At 61.7% G+C, this 20,247-nt stretch overlaps 1 pseudogene; it reads right to left on the reverse strand.

Annotated features, from left to right (window-relative positions):
• LOC125081636 (nuclear factor of activated T-cells, cytoplasmic 1-like) overlaps nt 1–16,081 on the reverse strand; it is a 55,675-nt pseudogene extending 39,594 nt beyond the window's left edge.
• Nucleotides 16,082–20,247: the final 4,166 nt, after the last annotated feature.

Genomic DNA, 20,247 nt, shown 5'->3' on the forward strand with positions numbered 1-20,247 from the left:
TGATGGTGCCACAGCCCTCAGCTCCCGTGGCAGACGCCTGCGCGCCCCCGACCGTCCCCCATGCTCCGAGCGCTGCCATTACCCTTTGCATACGGCACCCCCCAGATTGCTTACAGAAGCCGAGAAATCCGGAAATCTCCAAGTTCCCGCAGGATGGGGCACGAAGGAGGCGTAAAGCCTGCAGAGCGGCTCCAAGACAGCCGCCCGGTAATGCCCCGGTCACTCGGGTCCCCCTCCACTACATAGGGGACCTGCGGCACAGCCCAGACGGCTCAGATCCTGGCTCTGAGACTGCAGGGCTTGGGCCTGTGCTGGCCATCAGGCTCTTCCCCCTCGAGGCACATACTGCCTTCCCTGGCACCAAGCTCCTTGGCCCCCACACCCAGGGGGAGGGACAAGCCAGCTCTCGGGCCCCGAGCTCACCCTGATGACGCTGCAGGGCTCTGAGCTGGAGCAGCACACCCGTTGCAGCAAACCTGCCCCACCGGACAGCCATAGTCACCGTGGACAGTGACGCCAGGAGAAAAACCGGCGTTTTCCAGCGGCGTGCTGCCCCTGCGCATGACCACACCTGTGTTATCCTACTGACCGGTCACAGGCTCTGGCCACAGCCCGCTTTGACCTACAAGCACCGGAGAGTAGATGGGCCGTCCGCCTCAGCGGCCTGCAGAGCCACCGCTGGACAGAGCTGCAGAACCCCAAGCCTCCCTGACCCCAAGGGCGGGAAAGGCTGTGCACGGTTCCCTGATTTCTCAGCTCTCCGCGCGTGTTTTTGTGTTCCCGAGAGGAAGCTGCTCCGGGGCTGGAGGGAGTCAGTGCTGCCCCCCAGTGGGGTCCTGAGGCACCTGGATGCCGGGGCCCTCGCAGCGCTTGAGGCCAAACACACTGGGACCGTGGGGCTCGGGGCACACACCCTCTCAGGACACCTGGCCCAGCAGCCTATTGGGGCGGCATGCAGACCCCACACTGACCGCGTGAGTGCGGGACCTGGGGCAAGTTGCTTTCTTTACTGAAAACCAGCCCACTCCTGTGACTTGAACCCCAGCTCCCAGACGACGGCTCAGAACACTTAGAAAACGAGTAAACCCCAGCACGATCTGTAGCGCGCTCCGTGTAAATGTCCCAGAAACACGGGCAAGTAAGTCCTGCTTTGCATGTAAGGTCCAGTCTGGAACGAGGACAGTCAGTCTCCCGACTCGCTGTGACCCCGGGGCAGACGCTTGGCCGCACACACGCGGTGGGGGTGGGGGTGCACGATCCCCTCACACACACTTTCCTCAGAGGAAAACGTCTGAGCAGAAATGATTTCTGATTTGTCTGTGGTCACAGACAACGTCTCCGGAACCTTCCTCCCAGCCAGGTCTCCTCACGGTCTGCGAAACCTCGGTTCAGGGCACACGTGACGGCCCCAGGGACGCGGGACGCCCGAGCACAGCCCCCCGCCGCCCCCCGTGCACAGGATGGATGTGAGCAGGACGAGGACGGGCGTGGGTCAGACGGACAGCGGAACCTCCCGCGGCTCACCACTCAGTGGTTTCACTTCAAAATCCAACCGCAGAGCCGTAAGATCCAAACTATTTCTCTGCTCCAGGAGCACACGAGTACGTGAGTTCCTTTCTCCTCCTATGCCATTAACGGACACTCACGACATCACATCAAAAGCAGAAGGAAGGGCCACATCCTGCGCACACAACCTGGGAAAGGCACCGGAGAGGTCGGGCAGACACTCCCCAGCCTCCCACCTGTGGCCAGCGTCCACGAACCGGAATGCAGACCCTGGGCTCATCTCAAGCTGGGAGTCAGGACGCACCGCGAGGAACCTTCTAGAGCGTCAGCCGTGAACTCTGAGAAACCAGAAAGAAGACTCACAAGACGGAACGTTTGTCCAAGGCTCTGAGAAGCTGCTCAGAGCTCAGACCTCTCCCATCACGCCTTCCGTGGCAAGCAATGCACACGCGGCCCTCCCAGCCCCGCCCCTGCACACGCGGCCCTCCCAGCCCCGCCCCTGCACACGCGGCCCTCCCAGCCCCCACCTCTGCACACACAGTCCTCCCTGGCACCAACCCCACCCCCAGCACCCCCACCTCTGCACACACACACCAGCGGCCCCAGCAGGGGCATCGAGGCTGACCTGTGAAGCTGGTCGTTCCCACTGGCAACCTCATCCCAGAAACCCTCTCTTCTGAACGAACTTAAAAGAGAGAGCTTACCATTCTGGGTTTTCGGGGGGCAGGGGGACTCTAGCAGGTCATTGCGATTTCTGTGCCTGTCCCAACTTTAAGAACAGACATGTCATTCTGTTAAACTCTACAAAAAATTTAAACTATAAAACTACGACGTTCTGCCAAATACTACTGTTAGCTTCACCGACATAGCGTAACTTTATCAAGGCAGGAAGAAGACTGCTGCGGGCCTGTCAGAATGCTCTGCACGCGGGGGGCCGGGCTGGGGTCACCGTAAAGGTTGTTTGGAGAAAGAAACCCCCACCCAGGCACCCAAAGTCCTTGGGAAAGGCTAGTGCGGCACACTTCATTAAAAGTCCTTTTCCTGGCAGGATGGAGTTTAAAACCACACGCAGTGACAGGAAAGGCAGACGGGTGGCAAATCTTCGTTCCAGATTCTAGAGACCGTGCAAAAGCGGGCCCTGGGGCTGCGCAAGCGGAGACCCTGCTGGCGTCCCCGGAGCGGGCGGGAGTGCGACAGGAAGTCTGGTCGGGCCACCCTCGCCTGTGGGGACAACACCCTGACCTCTTGTTTGACCCTGGCCCCAGCTGCCCCGGGGAGCCAGCTGACAGGACCAGCGGAACAGAACAGGGACCAGGAAACACATTTCGATGTGGAACCAAAACAGGGGGAAAGGTTAGCTTCCCATCTCCTGAAGGGAGCTGGGGGCCTCCACGGGTTTGGTTTGCCAGCTGAGCTCACAGGAATGTCGGCGCCCGCTCCCCCCCAACTCACCCCACTCTGCGACAGGGCATCCGCCCCCCAGGACCGCGCGATCCCTGCTGGAGGTCCGAACACAATGGCGGCAGCGCGCGTCCCGACTGCGCAGTCAGACTCTCCTGGTCAGCACCCACGGTGACCCGCCCGGAGCCCTGATCCCCGAAGACGCCCCTGGCCCAGGAGCCTCCGGGGAGCAGGCAGCGGGCCTCGGTCCAGAGGTGCCCTGCCGTCCTCAGCAGATGCGACGTTAGCTGTTCTGGGCCGAACTCCGTCCCCCGAGATTCAGGGCTCAGAGTCCTTCACCCCGGGACCTCAGAACGTGACCGTGTGTGGACACAAGTCACATTCTCGTGCGATCACTGGGTGGGTCCTGGTCCAGTGGCTGGCGTCCTCATAAACTGGGGACATGCGGGAACAGACACAAGCACAGAAGAGGTGCAGCTGTCTGAGCCTCAGAAGGAGCTGCCCCCCGCCGGCGCCCGAACCTCCAACCCCATAAAAACTGTGTGTTGGGAAGCTGCCGGCCAGTGGTGCCATGACCACAGCCCAGCACAGACCGACACCACGGGGCTGAGCGACACGGCCACGTGGCCCTGTGCCTTGGAGACCAGACCACCTGCAGTCCTGACCGCAGGGTCCAGAGAGGCCCCAGAGTCACGAGACTGTGGCCTTCATGGTCCATGAAATCGCAGGCGGTGGTAAACTGCACCGGGGAGCCTGGTTCGAGCTAGTTGGCTTTCAATTAATCTTATTTTACTTAATAATTATAGAGAGAATACTGTGGGCATAACCTGTTCTTAAATTTTTTTAAACACATCCAAACAGGTTTTTAAAAACTTCCCATGTCATGCATTAAAGCCTGGTGCTGAGATGCACTTGTTTGATGAGACCTCGTCCTACCCTCGTTTTGTCTTCACTGACGCCTCGTCTACACCACACGCCACTAGAAAGGGGGTGCTGACCGTCTCAGTGTCCTAGGGACTGTCCGTGTCCTGCTGGGGTTTTGCCACAGACTTTCAGAAGGTGCAGCTGGGCCTGCCTGGAACCTACAGCTCAATGACCCCCTTGCAGGCCCAGCCGGTCCCAGGCCCTTGCCCCGACACGGCTCTCAGCAGAGTCGCCCACCTACGCACAATGCGTCACCCTGCTGGCTGGCCTTCCTCACCACAGGGCGCGCGCTGCTGGAACCCCGGGTCCCTCTCCCCGGAGCTGCTTCCAGAAGGCCCTCCAGCAGAAGAGCGACAGGGAACACGACGGCGGAGCCCAGGATGCCGGGCCCCACACGAGCAGCTGTGCTTCCCGGGGAGGGGGGCACACCCTCGAGGGAGGCACGTTTCATGCCTGATAAAAATCCCGGAGCAGAAAGCATTCTGCCAGGGGTCATTAGCGGCCCACCTGTCGGGAAAGCTGTTTGGTTAAAAATAAAAACGGCGGCCAAGTGAGTGGGCCCAGCGGAGGGGCGGCCGCCTGCACACCGCCAGGAAGAAGTCAACAACCCGGGCGGCTGTGCTGGGAGCACCGCTGAGCTCCTCGTCGCCAGACTGCCAGGGAGTGGGCGCCTGTCTCCTGGGACCCGGCACCGTGTCCGTGCTGCTGGCTGCGGGGAGCGGCCCCACCGCTCTGGGAGCCGCGAGCCGAGGCCGCGTCTGCACGCTCGCCGCAGCAATCACGAGGGAGAGGGAAGCGGGTGCGGCAGAGGCCAACACACAAGCAGAAAAGCGTCATTTGGTTTTAGTAAAAGAAAAAACAACTCGAAACAGCGAGTGCCTGGCTGTGCCGGTCTCTGTTAGGGACAGGCCGGTCCCCACCGGAATTCTTCCCCGCTGGAGCCCAACCCCCTGCCCCAGGAACACGGCCTGAGGAGGACACGGGACCTTGAAGGAGGCTACTCCGTGAGGACGAGGAATTCTGGGGGTCCGCGTGAGAAGGGGGCGTTGGACGCAGACACAGGCGGGTGGTGTGGGGCGCTGGGCGCCCGCGGAGACGGACGGCGTCTGCACAGCCAGAGCAGGCAAGCCCCCGCGCCGGGAGGCCTGGGAGGAAACCAGCCCCGAGCCTGCCCTGGGCCCCCCGCCCCCGGCCCCGAGAAACCGGCTGCGCTCACCTGCCTAGGCTGGTCGGGGACCGGGGCCGGCCCACTGGTACGGGTGCTGCGGCACCGACAGGTACTGGTCGCAGAAGGCACCCTTCCGGACGTGCTGGAAGGACGGGAACTCCTCGGGCAGGAACTCGGCCGTGTGCGGCGTGGTCCCCAGGTCCTCAGCCGGCCGGCTCCACCTTGAGCGCCACCGAGGGACAGTGGCCAGGGCGGTCTTGCGCGCCTTCACGGGGACGCCGTCCAGCTCCAGGCTGCCGTCGTGCTGAGGGCGTTGATGGCGGCCACGATGGCCGAGCTGGTATACTGGGTGCTGTCGCCCAGCCATGTGTCCGTCGGTGACGCTGACCCGGGCGAGCCGCGCGGGGGATGGCGTGGGCGAGTGGTGCGGCGAGGTCAGCTGCTGGCCGTTGAGGCCGTACTTCCTCTGTTGCAGGGGGACGAGGGCCGGGACGTGCGGGGTCCCCAGCCAGCTCTCCTCCGTGACGCTTGTGCGGGGCGAGGTCGAGGGTGAGGTGTCGGGGGGAGCCGAGCAAGGCCGCAGACCCCCAGGCCACGGGGGAAGGCCCTCCTCTGGGTCTGTGGTCTTGGAACCACAGGGCGACTGCCACGGGACTCTGTGGGGACGCGTAGGGTACGAGAAGTTGGACTCGTAGGACGAGGCTTCGGAGTTGCAGCTGCGGGAGGACAGGCTGCTGGCCGGGCTCAGGCACGAGGGGTCCCGGTAGGCCTCCAGGTTGGGCAGATTCAGGGTGGCCGTGGAGGGGGGGCCGCTTGGAGCCGGGAAGGACGTCGTCCACCTCCACGTCATGGAAAACTGGTTGTTGCCGTGGTGCAGCCCCATGTACGAGGTGATCTCGATGCGGGGACTCTCCAGGGCAGGGGCCCCGTTGGGTCTGGCATGGCCGGAGGAGAGGAAGTAGCTGGAGGGTCGAGGGCCCGCTGTCCACTGCCCCCCCCATAGCCTGGGGGCTGACTGGCCGCGGTGGCCGGCACGCCCGGGGCCGAGGTCTGCAAGTCGTGGCCTGAGCGGGCAGCGAGGGCTGAGCCGAGCCGGGAAGCAGAGCGGAGCGGACGCCAGGGGAGGCGTAACTATAGTGCTCTAGAAAGGGGACAGAAAGGAAGACGGCGTGAGGGGCCGGTCATCAGAAAACACGCCCACAGCGTGGTGAAGCCCGTCGGCACCACACAGGCCCAGGCCTGTACCCCAGGACACAGCTGTGAGCTGCCACTCAGCTCACACTACTCCAAGGGCCCCCTCCTGGCCCACGAGCCCAGACCGTCTCCCTTCCTCTGCTCTCCAGCACAAGGGTACCCACGGCCCTTCCCAGCACCCTCAGGCTTCTGCCAGCTTCCCTCGGTCCCCAGGGGCCCTGCCTTTACAGAGCCGCCCCTCCTTCCTTCCCTCTTCAGAAGCTGCCTTCCCCGGCCACCTTCCCAGGTTTCGGTCCCCAACCCAAAGCCCGCGGCGTCCTCCTAGCTCCTGTCTTCCTCAACACTCAGCGTCCATCCTCAGCCATCGTCCCCTTCACCAGAGAGCGGAGTTCCGTGAGAGCAGAAACCTGTGCTGCCTTAGTCTCTTTGCTTCCCGGCTGCCGCCAGAGCCTGACTGTGCTGGCACAGAAAACGTCCCCGTATGTTAAACAACGGATGTGTGGTGGCTGGGTGGGTTTTAGCTACAGGAACCTGAACATTTAAAGAGACTTAAGCTAATCACTGTCAAGGTGCCTTAAACAGTAGCCATAGAGACCCTCAGGGGTCAGGAAGGAACACAGATTTCCGGGTCTCTCCCACGTAAATTCTGACGGCAGTTCGTGGCCCAGAAACCCGTGTTTAAAATTAAAAAAGCGGAGGACGTTGATTGCACAGCTAGATTGAAGAATCATTATGTATTAATTATAATCTCAATACACTATATTTTGAAAATCATTACTAGTGTAATTAGTAATTTTCAACAGAAAAACCATATTTCTGGATTTCCTATTTCAAAAGACATTTTACGACATCTTGTACCTCATTACTGCGCACCTAGAGGGGAGCGTTCCAAGCCTCTAAATAATGGAAGCGCCAAGGAAACCGGACACTGGCCTGGGTTAGCGCTCGGGCCCCTGGAGGCACGTGTTCTGGGCAGGGCCCCCTTCCGCGGGGCTGCGGAACAGAGACCCACAAGGACCAACCTCGGGACATCAAGGGTCTGAGAGAACTGGTCCGAACCGCAAAGTGTTGACAGACAGAAACAGTCCGGACCCCGGACGACGGGGCGTGGACATCTGCTGTTACTCTTTCCAGGAGGGCCTGGCCGCTCCCTGTGGCAACCAGCTCTCGCCATCCCTGCTATCAAGTTCTTGCTTCTGCCCGCTCGGAAAGCCCCCAGGGAAACCTGTTTGCTATTCCCCAAATGGCCTTTCCTCCTCCAGGCCCCTCACAGGTGGCCTGGGGAGCGCACACAGGCCCACCCCCTTTCCAAGAAGGGCATCAGCATCCCAGATGCCAAAATGCCCTGGGGGACAGAGCCCTGCCCAGGAAGAGGGAGCAGACCAGACGCTTCCTGAGACAAAAGGGGTCCCGTCAGGACCACTGTGCCTGACGAGACCACAAGCTCACGCACCCAGGCCGCTCAGCTGCCCACTTCCAGTCGCGGTCCTCCCTCTGCTCCCACGGACCGCAGGGCAAGCAGGGTCCCTGACACGGTGCGTGAGGGAAGGCCCGGGCCTCGCTTCCCCAGCGTGGGAGGCGGCGCGCCGGGCCTCCCCTCACCCGCCCCGGGCCGCCTTCCTGAGAACCTGCCCTGTGTGCCGGTGCTCGGGGCACCCCCATCATACCACATGCTCGCGGACGGCCCCAACAGACACCACCACCCGCAGTTTAAAACGACAATCCTTGCAAAAATCAAACAAGGAGGTAAAAACCCAGGAAAGGTGCTTCGCAGAGAACGTTCCTCAGGAAGAGGTGGCCTGGGGGCCGTAGGCATCACCTGGGCGCGTGGCCTTCCACACCGCACCTGACAGACTGCGGCCCAGTGGCCTGGCGGGGGGTCGTCCAGGAGGACCCGAGGGACCTGGGCAGTGGGGGGCAACGGGGGGGCCAGCCCCGCAGAAGGCAGGCTGGTCCACGGACGTCTGGGCGGCACACAGACCCGACGGGAGCGCAGGGGTGCGAACGCCAGGCAGCGCTCCCTCCGTGAAGCCGTCGGGGAGACTCCCTCCTCCAGCGGCTCCTTTCCTGCGTGAGCGCGTCCGGCAGGGGCTTCGCCCGTACCATACACAACGTACTTTCCACACCCACGCGCATCTCCGCGCGCTCCATTCGCGCACAGGCACACACGTGCGTCCAGGCCCGGCTCACACACACCCGCAGGCGTCCACAGTCTGAGCAGCGCAGGAGCCACAGGCCAAGCTGACAGCTGAGCTCACCGAGGGACCGACACCGACGGTGTTAGTAAAAGCCAGTGTGATTCGTTTTACACACTTAGAGGGCAGGGTTTAGGATGTAGGTGTCCACAAGTAACTTTACGATGTCCACATGCACTTGAGCCCGAGTTACAGGGACTGTGTCCCCCTCCATCCCTGCATCTGGCTCACGACTGGCACAGACTCCTGCCTTCTGGGCCACCGCATGTGCCAGGACACCTCGACCACGTGCCAGCACAGGCGAACACACACCCTTTGTGGCCGTCGCCAGCTCCCCGGTACCTGGGAGAGTGCAGGTCGCCTGACGTCCCACCCCGGCCCCTCCTGCCTGTGTCTGCCCCGGACCACACGGACGACACCACCGGCCGCCCTTCCCCTGGGCTGGCTGCGCGCACTTTCTGGCTCCACCCAGAGAGAACCACGGTGCGGCTCTGCTGTGGTCTCAGCTCCCCTTTGGCTGTCGGGGTGGATGACACACCATGGCGGGGGGCGCCCGAAGAGTCCATAAGCACAAGGGGCTGTGCCTTCCCGGAGGTCTCTGAGCAGCAGCTGGGAGTGGCCAGCCGGCCTGCTCCTGAGCACCTCTACCTCCAGGTGCCACCATCCCAACCATAGGGAAAACCCTGCCAGACCCTCCCAAACAGAGGAGGCCCACCAGGCCCTGGCCCGCCCCCGGCTGGTGTGCACACGCTTCCTGTGGGCCCTGCATTCAAGCGCTTGTCCCTGCGTGGGGGTGAGGACCTGGCACCCGGGAAAGAACGTGTTTCCCTGTTAGAGAGAAACCCACAAGTACAGCGGACAGTGGAGAGTATTAGACGTCGTTTCCGTGACAACAAACGTGTGTGATGAAGCCGCGCCCGTGAGGAGTCCGTGAGGCCCCTGTGATGGGCTCCCGGGCCTCCCCAGCCCCCAGGACTCTCCCAGCTTGTCTGGGCCTCCAAGGAGGTTTAATGGACCAGCCCCGCATTTCTTGCCCAGTGAAAACAGTACGATGTGTGTCTGCCACTTATTTTAGAGACGGCTCCTCGCTGGCCCAGTTGGAAGAGTGTGCAACTCCTGAAACTCGGGATTGTGATTTTGAGCCACATCGGGAGTAAAGACTAGTTAAAAAATTAACTTAGAAGAGAAAGAGAAAGAGAGAGAGCGCACTAACCTTCGTTGGCAGGAAGTGATCCAAGATTTAAAAAACAAATCTACCATCAGCAGAGCAGGTCCGGGGGCCTCCCCACCAGTCCATGGGACTCAGCCCCTGCTCCTGGGCGCCTGGAGCCCGAGGCTCGAACTGCACAGGGCACTGGGGGGACTTGAGGTTGGAGAAACGGCAGAGTGAGGCGCTGGGCGGGGGGACTTGGGTTCTGGAGAAACGGCAGAGTGAGGCGGGTCTGCCTGGAATGAGTGTGAGCCGTCTTCTCTTAGGGTCTGGAAGACAAGGGCTGTAGGACAGGAATGGCCCCCCTAACTCCCAGAATATCCTAAGAGAGCCTTCATGTAACCAGTCTGTCAGTAACCATAAGTCAATGAGAAAAGAAAAAACATAAAGCTTTTATTTTTAAAAGAGTCACCTAAAGCGTGACTTTTCCTTAATTAAACAAATTACAAAACGGAAAGCTTCAATACCTGAGGTTCATTAGGAATGCTCAAAGAGTTGGGGGACGCTGGGTAATAAAGGTCCCTCTTCTAGAACAACACATAAGCAAGGGGGAGGTGCCAACTCGCCCCCCCACACCCGGGGCCCTGGGTGCTGCCTCGGGCTGCAGGACGCGTCTCTCCCTGCCTCTCCCTCCTCTCTCCCACCTGGTTTGCTTTCCTCACCCGCCAAACCGTATTCAAATCCCAACTGTTTCACTCTTCAAAGGACTACATTTACATGCAATGAAGATATTTCCAGCGACTTTCTTAACAATCCCAAGATATTCAGGCTGATTCAGGTCCCATCAAGACCCACTAAAGCTCCCATTAGGGTCACTTTCTGCCTAGTGTTTCAGAACCTGGCTTGGGCCAAGGACCGTCCATGAAATGACGGCGCAGGTGAGCGCGGGAGAAACCAGCCCGGTTCAACAAGCATCACGGAGAGCTTGTTCGAACGCTTTACAGTGCCAGCCGGAACTAAAGCGTGGCTCACCCTCTGAAGACAGGCCTGCCCCCGGCCTCTTGGTTCTCACATGTCCACCCTGCAGCCGCAAAGCCCTGGGCAAGGTTCTCTGGGGACATGAAGAGGGACTCCAGGGTGGGCGGACGACACGTGCCACAGTCAGGCTGGCCCAGTGCTCAGCCAGTGCACGCCAGTTGTCAGAAGGATTTCGTCTCATTGTGAGAAAGGACTGACTTCAGAACCAATGTTGTCATTTCGCGTGTTGCCCAAAGGCAACAGCAGATGCGCCCGCACATGCCCCCTACGGGCCCAGGGCGACAGGCAGATGGAGTGGCCCAGGCTCCCCTCGTCTCCCACAGACCAGGATGTCCCGGCCCAGCATCTGCTGGGGTCGAACCCAGGACACGACGCTGGGCGGAGAAGCTGCAGGGCTGTGGAAACAAAACGCCACCGAACCGAAACCCACTCCTGCCCACCGCCTACCTCCGGGCGCTGTCCACACTGCACACCCGGGAGGCACTGGTCAGCGGCCCAGGTGGCCGTGGGGGACACGCAGGAACCCGGGGGTGTCACCAACCCGCCAGGAGAAGGAGCACGCGGGCCAGGAGAACGGCTCATCCGGGCAGCACACGCTCCTGCGTGTTCCAGAAACAAGCCCACCTCGCCCTCTGCCGGGTCCTGGGTCCGGCCTGGTGCCCCCGCGGACCACGCCTCGTGGGGTGTGCTGCAGCGGCCCGCGGGGGGCCCTGATGGCGCCTGCACGAATCTTTCTACCCGGGCCTCCCTCCACCTTCTCGCTCCCTGCTTTTAAGAAACTAAAAAACATCCAAGTCCTTTACCAGCTACAATGTTCCTTTGCTAAAGATACAGAATGAAAATGTCGTACAAACAACCGTGGGGGGGAAACCTCTGCGACAAACTGTGAAGGCCGCACGGCCCACAGGATGCGAGTGGACAGCCGTCCCGCAAGCAGAGGGAGCCCCCCGAGACCCCTGCGTGGGCGCAGGGCCCACACCCTGCAAGCTCCCAGTACCAGAGACCCCGGGTGACCTCCCGTCGCCCACATGCTGCAGAGCAGGGACTCAGGGCCATGGGTCCCTCCAGGGACGTCCCCCTTCCGCGTGAGCTTGGGGGTCCGCCCGGGGTCCGCCCAGCGCCCGGCTGCAGACCTGCCTCCTCGGCCGTAGGGAATACTCCGGCTCCCGCCCAGAGGCCTGGGGACTTCCTCCTGAGTTGCCAGGGCGACAGCACCGGCAGCTTTGGGGCCAAATAACAGACCAGGGGAGCCCGGGTGGGAAGCAGGGCCACACCCGCCTCCCAGCGCACAGCCGAGAACGCTATTTCCTGAGACCGAAGGGACAGACCTCCTCGTCCCGTCCCGTCCCCCCCAAGCCCCCCCTTGGAGAGGGACGCCCTCTGCCCAGCCAGCCTTCTGCCCGCGGGGGGGCCGGGCCAGGACACGAGGTAGCCCTGGGAGTGCAAACAATGCTCCGGCCGGGCTGGGAGCGCTACTGTGAAAACTCTCCTTTCTCTACGGGGACAGTCACCATCCTGCCTGCCCAGCCAAGAAACTCCAGCCCTGAAGCACCAGCAAACACATGCCCCTGTGAGGTTGGCAGGAGTGACAGGAGTCCCCCTACCGACTCCCCGGGGGGGACTGTGACATGACAGACGCCCGTGGCCGTGGACAGAGTGCCCGTCCCCGTGAGTGCTGGAACCCGTTAGGCCGTGCTGCCACCTTGCTTCACGGCCTGACTCCGTGCGAGTCACGCATTCCCTTATTTCTATCCAGGCTCATTCCAGAAATGACGGGACGCTGTTCCTATCATCCATTAAGGGCTGGGGAATGTAACGTAACAATTTAATACAGCAACGTGATAACTAACGTAATATTTAATAATAACAATATTATAATTAAAAAACAAAAACTTTACTAATAATTGCCAAACCCCGGAAGCACCCCACACGTCCCTCGGAAGGCGGGGGTCACGCACTGTGCTCCACCCAGACGACGGGGTGTCGCTCGGCACCGAGCAGAAATGAGTGCAAGCCACTGACACCTTGCACGCGTAGCCTAAGTGCAGGGACCGGTCTGACAAGACGACATCCTCTAGGACTCCAGCTCTAAGACGTTGTGGAGAAGACGGAGCCATGGAGTCAGTGGGGACCCGTGGTGGCCGGGAGCTGGAGGGGAAGGAGGGGGGCGCGGACCGAGCACGGACGGTCTCCAGGGCCGTGAGGCTCCTCCATCTGCAGAGTTACGGGGCACGGGTGTCCTCGGGCACTCGGGAAAGCCCGCACGCACGTGCAGCGCCCAGTGAGCCTGAGTGTCCACTGTGGACCGCGGGGGGAGAACGACGTGTCCGTGGAGGTCCACAGGTGCCCCACTCTGGGCGGTGTTAAATGTTGGGGCAGGGGGTTGGGGGGAGAGTGCTCTATGTTCCTCTCCATTCTGCTGTGAAGCTAAAAGTGCTCTGAGAAAATAATCTTATTAAAATGAAGGAAGTTGGGGCGCCTGGGTGGCTCAGTGGGTTAAGCCGCTGCCTTCGGCTCAGGTCATGATCTCAGGGTCCTGGGATCGAGTCCCGCATCGGGCTCTCTGCTCAGCAGGGAGCCTGCTTCCCTCCTCTCTCTCTCTCTCTGCCTGCCTCTCTCTCTACTTGTGATCTCTCTCTGTCAAATAAATAAATAAAATCTTTAAAAAAAATAAAATGAAGGAAGAAAACACAAATATCTCTCACAAAAATATGTTAAAAAATGAATGTTTTCTAGCAAGTTCTAACACATGACAAAGGGAAAGAGGCCTTTCTCTCTCTGCCTGGCCTCCTCTGCCCAGTCTCCAAGCTGCCACAGACTTGCCTTCCCACAGCCTGGTGAATGCTGGGCCCCAGACGCCCACACCCTCAAGGACTTCCTACAGGAGGTGCTCACTGGACTGTGCTCCCCAGGGAGCCTGGGGCTGAGGCACCGATTTTGCCAAGATGATTAAAAGCAGCCTTGAGTGCACGTGCCCTTCGGACGAATGGATAGAGAAGATGTGGTATATATACACAATGGAATACTATGCAGCCATCAAAAGAAATGAAATCTTGCCATTTGCGATGACGTGGATGGAATTAGAGGGTATCATGCTTAGCGAAATAAGTCAATCGGAGAAAGACAACTATCATATGATCTCCCTGATATGAGGGAGAGGAGATGCAACATGGGGGGTTGAGGGGGTAGGAGAAGAGCAAATGAAACAAGATGGGATTGGGAGGGAGACAAACCATAAGAGACTCTTAATCTCACAAAACAAACTGAGGGTTGATGGGGGTGGGGGGTTGGGGGGGTGGGATTATGGACATTGGGGAGGGTATGTGCTATGGTGAGTGCTGTGAAGTGTGTAAACCTGGCGATTCGCAGACCTGTACCCCTGGGGATAAAAATATATGTTTATAAAAAATAAAATTAAAAAAATAATAATTAAAAAAAAAAAAAGCAGCCTTGAGAGTGTCACCGGCTCACGGTCAGTTACTGGCTCAGAGCAGACATTCTGGAAGGCACAAGGAGGCAGTGGGGCCTCCCTGGTTCTGCGAGGCCCCAGTCACAGAAGCCACAGAGAGCTTGTGCCCTGTACAAGGCAGCCTTCTCACACGGCAACAACCCTGAGGACGTGGGAACAGTCCCCAAAAGCCACAGGGTCCAGGATGGCAGAGGGAGACCCGTCTAGATGGCTGTCACAGCCTACGGAGGTCCCAAGCACGGCCCACACTTCACCTTGCCCCTCTCACGACAGACACCGGCTTCTGGCTAAGAGGAGGGGAGGAAGAGCTTTGGACGGCTCCTGGGGACAAGCACGGGGCCGGACCAAGGCAGGGCAGCGAGAAGGCCTCCAGGACCATCTCCCCACTTCCATCCTGACCGCTTCCGGACAACTGCCTGGGCTCCTGCTGCGCCCCAAGGCCTGGATACCCACAGCTGCTGAAGACCAAGTGGGGGTACGGGCAGCGAAGCCTGGGCAGCCTCTGCCTGGTCGGAACCTTTATTTTTTGTAAACGAACAGGATGTTACAGGTTTGAAAAGAAGGGTGGTGAGTGACATGGAAAACACTCTACAATCATCGGAGCCTCCCCGCCACGTGGGCAGGACAGAAAGGAGAGGCGGGGGGCTAGCGCCAGGGGCACCCCCACCCGGACCCACCCTCGCAGGCACCCGAGGCCGCCCCCAGCTGGCTGGGGTTATGGCTCATAACCGTATTCAAGAGCACCCACTCCAAAGGCTGGAGGTTTCGTTGACTTGTTTAACTGAAACCTTTATTTCTGCAGAGAAAAGAAAATGAAAGAGGCAAAGGCTCTGAGCCCCTGAAGGCTGGGCTGGTTCTACTTGCGGCTTCTGGGAGGGGCCGGGGCGGGAGGGTGCTCAGGGACAGGTCTGGAGGGGCTCCATGGCCCCCTGCCCTCTGGCAATGGCTGCTCACCACCTGTCCCTCGACAGCGTCCAAGTCCAGGGCCTTGGACATTTGTGTCCTGTGGCGTCAGCAGCACACCAGCACCCTGGGGGAGACACCCCTCCAGCAGGACCACTGGACAGACCCCACACACTCGTGACCCACAGGCGGGGGGCCTGGCCTCTCTGGCGCCCGGAGTCCGCACTATGGGCTGCTGAGCAACACACCTGAGCACTGGCCTTTCCCACCACCCACAACTCCCCTCTAGTCCCCACCCCATTTAGTTCCCCAGTGCCCTGGGGGCAGGGCACCCCCCAAGCCAGCCACTCCTGACTTCAGTCTCTTTCCTGTACCCCCAGGCCCAGACCCCTGCATGCCCCCGGGGGGGCTGCACCTCTGAACTCTGCACCCCTGTACCTCAGGCCCCTGCATGCCAACCACAGACCCCCCCATGCCCCTGCACCCCCAGATCCTGCACTGTGGAACCTCACCCCCACCGCTGCATCCCAGGTCTGAGCCTGCACCTCCACACCTGGCGCCACCCACCCCCTCCATTCTCCACCCCGGGGGGACCCTGCACCCCCAGGGTCTTGCCCAGCCCACCCCTGCACCTCCACACTCCACCCCGGGGGACCCTGCACCCCCCGGGGCCTGCACCCTCGGGGCGTGCACCTCCGGCCCTGCGACCTCAAACACAGCACCGGGAGGGCCCCTCGCCGCTTGTCCGCGCCCCATGCCCTTCCCGGCCCGGGAGGACCCACCTGGGGCGGCGGCGGTACCTTCGTCGCTCTGGTTAAACTCGAAAAGGAAATCGAAGTCGAACTCCTGGTCCTCCTCCAGCCCCGTCATGTTGGGACGGGCCAGGTCGGGGCTGGGGTCCGCGCAGGGGCTTGGGGTCCAGGGTCTGGGGTCAAGATCTCGGCCCGGTCAGGTCGGGGTCTGGGGTTCGGGGCCGGAGTCCTGGCCTAGTCAGGGACCGGCCCCGGGTCTGCGTGGGCCCGGGTCGGAGTCCGGGTCGGCGCCTGGCCGCGGCCCTGGCCTCGGGCACCTGTGGTCGCGCCGCTCCGGGCTCGGCAGCGCCGGGCGCCGGCCCCGCGTCCCCGGGTAACGTGACTCCCGCCCGCGCCCCTCCCCCGCCCCCGCCCGCGCCCTCCCCCGCCCCCCGCTGTTTCCGGGTTGACATAAACAAGCGCTCGCCGGCCGCCGGCTTCCGAGTTTTAAATAAACTCTCGAGGCAGCCCGGGCGCACGCGGCTCGCTCGTGTCCCCCGCCCCCCGCCCGCGCCCGGGGGTCCACGTGCGCCGCGGCCCGCGCCGGGGCTCGGGAGGAGCGGGGCGAGAGCCCGCGGGTGGGACCCGGGTCGCACCCCGCACACCCGCGGGCCCCAAGTGGCGCACAGATCAAGGCTGAGCCCCAAAGAAAGGGCGGGCCGCCCCCGAGCCACCGAATTGTGCAAAGAGGACGACGACGAAGGGGAAAGCAAACTCTCCAACGGCCAGGCCTCTCGCGGAGTGAGGGGTTAGGGCGTTCGGTTGCTGCGGGGTCTACAGCAGGCACCTCCGCCCGGGCCGTGCGCCATCCCCTGGACAGCCGCACTTGCTTTCTAAGCTGCTCTGCCACTTGGAACCAGCAGCCCCTCCCCCAGTGCACTTCCCAGCCCCACAGCTAACCCTGTGCCCTGAAAGTGCCAAGGAGGTGGGAGTTTCCCTCTCGGGGCTGGAGATGCTCCCCTTGGCGTGGGCGAGCTCTGCTGATGCCCTCACAGGCTGCCCACGGTCCCTGAACGGCTGCCCCACAGCAGCCCTTTGAGCTCTGCTGCCTTCCCGCAACGCAGATGCCCAGCTGCCCCAAGGCCTCCTTGGAACTCCAGTGGCTGAAGTCCCCCGACTCCTTAAACTACCGTCCGCCAGCCACTGCAGAGCTCTCCAAGGCTGAGTACATGGGGATCCAGACCCAAGGCTCAGTCCCAGCAGCCCAGCCGCAGCAGGCACAAGCTAAAGGCCCGTGTGGGCACCACTCCTGCCTGATGTGCCTTCTCCCAGCCGCGTGCGCTGACTGTCCCCAGTGTCTTGGTGCCACGGGCAACCAGCATCTGGTACAGCAGGGAAACTTCATAGGAGACTGAGAATCACCTGTGGAGGGGACGTCAAGTCGGGAAAAGGCTGGGTGGCACAGATGTCCATCCCTGCAGCCCTGCTGCTAACCAACGCGCCCTCCTTTCTGCTCTGCAGGCCCTCTGGGGGGCCTTTTTCCAGAAGCAAATAACCTGCAAATCACGTGCCCCCCCTCATGCTTCTCTCCCGTGACCCTTTGCAATGGCTGCTTTTCTCCAGTGATAAACTATGGCTCACTTCGGCCTGGTTTTGCTTCTAATAATAGTCCTCACTTTGAGACGAACGTTGGAGGGTTGTGTTTTCGTTCACTTGTTCTGCTGACCTTCGGGCAAATGAGTCTGTTTCTGTTGAGAAGCAACACTTCATTTTCCCTTTCCAGTTGTTTTCCCCAAAGCCGCCTTCTAACACCCACCGAGAACGTCCACGGAAGCAACCACCCTTACGGTCGGCTTGGACGGCAGCTTTTCGTTCCAGGTTCGAGAGAAAGGGGTTCCGCACGCACAGGTGTCCACCCAGTTCCCACCTGGCCACGGGGACGGGGACTCAGCCCCACTCTGCCCAAAGCTGAGCGGCGCCCCCCCCACCTAGTTTCGGATCCCCAACCAAAGTAGCCAGATGCGCAGGCCGGTTTTCTAAACGCTCCTCTTACCAGCAACACCCCCCCTTCCACCCGCCGCGCCGTGCCTCTCAACTGGTACATGGTTTGGAGCTATTTGCCAATTCAGCAGACACTCCTGTCCCGATGGAAATGTTCAGCTTGGCGCGTCCTCTCCGGCTGCGCGTGCTCACGGCGCACCGAGCTCCAGCCCTGGGTGTGATGGAGCCGAGCGCCCGGCCAGGGCCTCTCCTAATCTGGATTAGGAAACAAGGCGCGAAGTGAAGTGTGGGGAGAACAGAGCTGCTTTGTTCTCCCAGAGAGCCCGGGGGCGTTTTGTGTGGAGCAACCTCGGGGTGGGTGGGTAGGCGGCTACCGAGCGTTTCCCTGCATTCTCCACGCGGAAAAACAGGCACGGGGCCTTCAGAAACAACAGGGCTCAACGAGGTTCAGCCCAGAGGCTCATTAGACCAGAGGGAAGTGCTGGGGCATCGAGCTGCTCCTCACAGGGGCCGCCTGTGCCTCCCTCCGGCCTCGGCCTCGGCCTCTGGGCGAGGATCCGTCATGTCCTCAGGCACCGGCCGGAGCCCCGCACCTCTCATCCCCCGGCCTGGATCCGGGAAGGACTCCATCGCACTTTCTGGTTGCCTAACGCTATAGCTCTTCTAGAAAACCCCGTGGATCGCAGAGTTTAGAGGCACCACTACCCTGGGGTGCTACCTCCCCAACGGCCCCTTTCAAATGCACTTTCTGAAGCAGGAAACAGGAAGAATCACCAGCACCCCACAGATGGGGTTTCTTGTTGAAAAAAAAAAAAAAAGAAGAAGAAGAGAGGGCTGTGGGATCGACCACCGACGGCTCAGGTCAAGAAAACGAAACTCTGAAAGGCCTGCATTTAAAAAAATAAATACACGTGGGCAGACTTTGAGAAAGGTGTCCAAGAAGTTATGACCAAAACCTTAGCACATTTGTTAGAAATTGTTCTAATAGCAAGCGCTTGTCCCATAAATATTACCTGATGCTTACATTTAAATATTTCCTAACCTGGGATGAAATGGTGAGGAACACACCTCTTCCTTCGCGGGTACAGAAAATAACTGATCTCTTTTACCGAGGGTACCGCCTAGGGTGCCTCCCGGTTGGAGACCAGGACCTTCCTGGAGGAAAGTGCTTCTGGCCAGGCCGGGGCCTCTGGCTGGTGCCTGAAGGCGCTGCTTCTCAGAAGCACTTTTGCCATCTGAACTGAGTCCTCGCTACACCGGGGCAAGTTGGCCGCTTTCTGAAAATCGTCTACATGAAATGCTCCACACTGAAGAGGTATTTGGAAAGGTGTCTCCCAGTTTCCGGGACGCCCTTGCTATCCTGATCCCTAAACAGGATGCCGGGGGCCCTTCTGGAGGCCCTTTCCAGACACCTGCGGGAGATCACCCGGGAGAAGCTCCATTCTGCGCCAGGGGCGTTGGGGTGAGCCCCCCCCCTCCACTCCCTCTCCCCAATGGCTTCTGGACGGCCGCTTAGGCAGCTCCGTGACTATAAACCCGGAGGTCCCTTTTCGCACCGTCCAGAACCACTTCCCACGGTTGGAACTCCCGTGGGTGGGCTGCACAATGGCTTGAATGAGGGGCTGTGTCCGGATGTCCGGACGCGCATCGGGTGCCCTTTAGTCCTGCGGGCGCAGCGCAGGGCAGGGGAGAGGCTCTGCCACCAGTGGTGCTCCGAAGGGGCGCGGACCCCCGCCTCACGTCCTGCGGCCGTCCCCGAAGCCGCAGGGTGGCCTTGGCCCACTAGGGAAGCAACCGGCGCGGCTCCGTTCCCAGGGAAACCTCACTTCACGCAACGCGCTTCTTGTGGTCGCGGCGGCCCGAACCCGGCCCGGCCCGCCCGCGCCGGGGCTGAGCTTCTGCCGCGGACTCGCCGCGAGGCTGCGCTCAGCGCTGGGCGAGAGGAGACACCTATTGGCAAGACGGCGCGCGCGAAGCCAGGGCTGCTCCGGGGAAACACCAGGGGGACACCGCTTCCCGGTCTGCGCTGCGCGCCCGCCGCCCGCGCCCCTCCCGGCAGCGGACCCCGGCCGCGCCTGCTCGCCCGCCCGGGCCGGGACCCCGCGGGGCGCGGGCGGCGGGCGCGGGCCTGGGGGCGCGGGGGGGCCCGCGGCGGGGGGCGGCCGCGCCGGCTTACCTTCCTCCGCCGACTTCATGGTGCCGCCGGAGGGCGGCGCGGGCCCCAAAGTTTCTCCGCTCCCGCAGACTGCAGCCGGAGGGCCGAGTGGAAACTTGGAAGGGACTGGGAAACTGGTACTTGGCATCCACGCGGCGGCGGCGGCGGCGGGGAGCGGGAGGAGCAGGAAGGGCGAGAGGGGGAGCGGGAGGAGCCGGCGCTCGGCGCCGCCGCCCCGGCCGGGTCTCCCGGGAAGGCAGACCTCTTCCCCCGCGGACGCTCGCCGGCCCGGCTCAGCGCCGCCCGCCCCGGAGAGATGTCATTGAGGGGCGTGTGCGCGCGTGGCGGGCCGGGCTGCGGCCCTGGAACCCGGGCTGGGTGGCGGGGTGGCGGGGGCTCGGAGGTGTGCTCC

The sequence above is a fragment of the Lutra lutra genome, chromosome 12 (assembly GCF_902655055.1).
Source record: "Lutra lutra chromosome 12, mLutLut1.2, whole genome shotgun sequence".
Classification (NCBI taxonomy): Eukaryota; Metazoa; Chordata; class Mammalia; order Carnivora; family Mustelidae; genus Lutra; species Lutra lutra.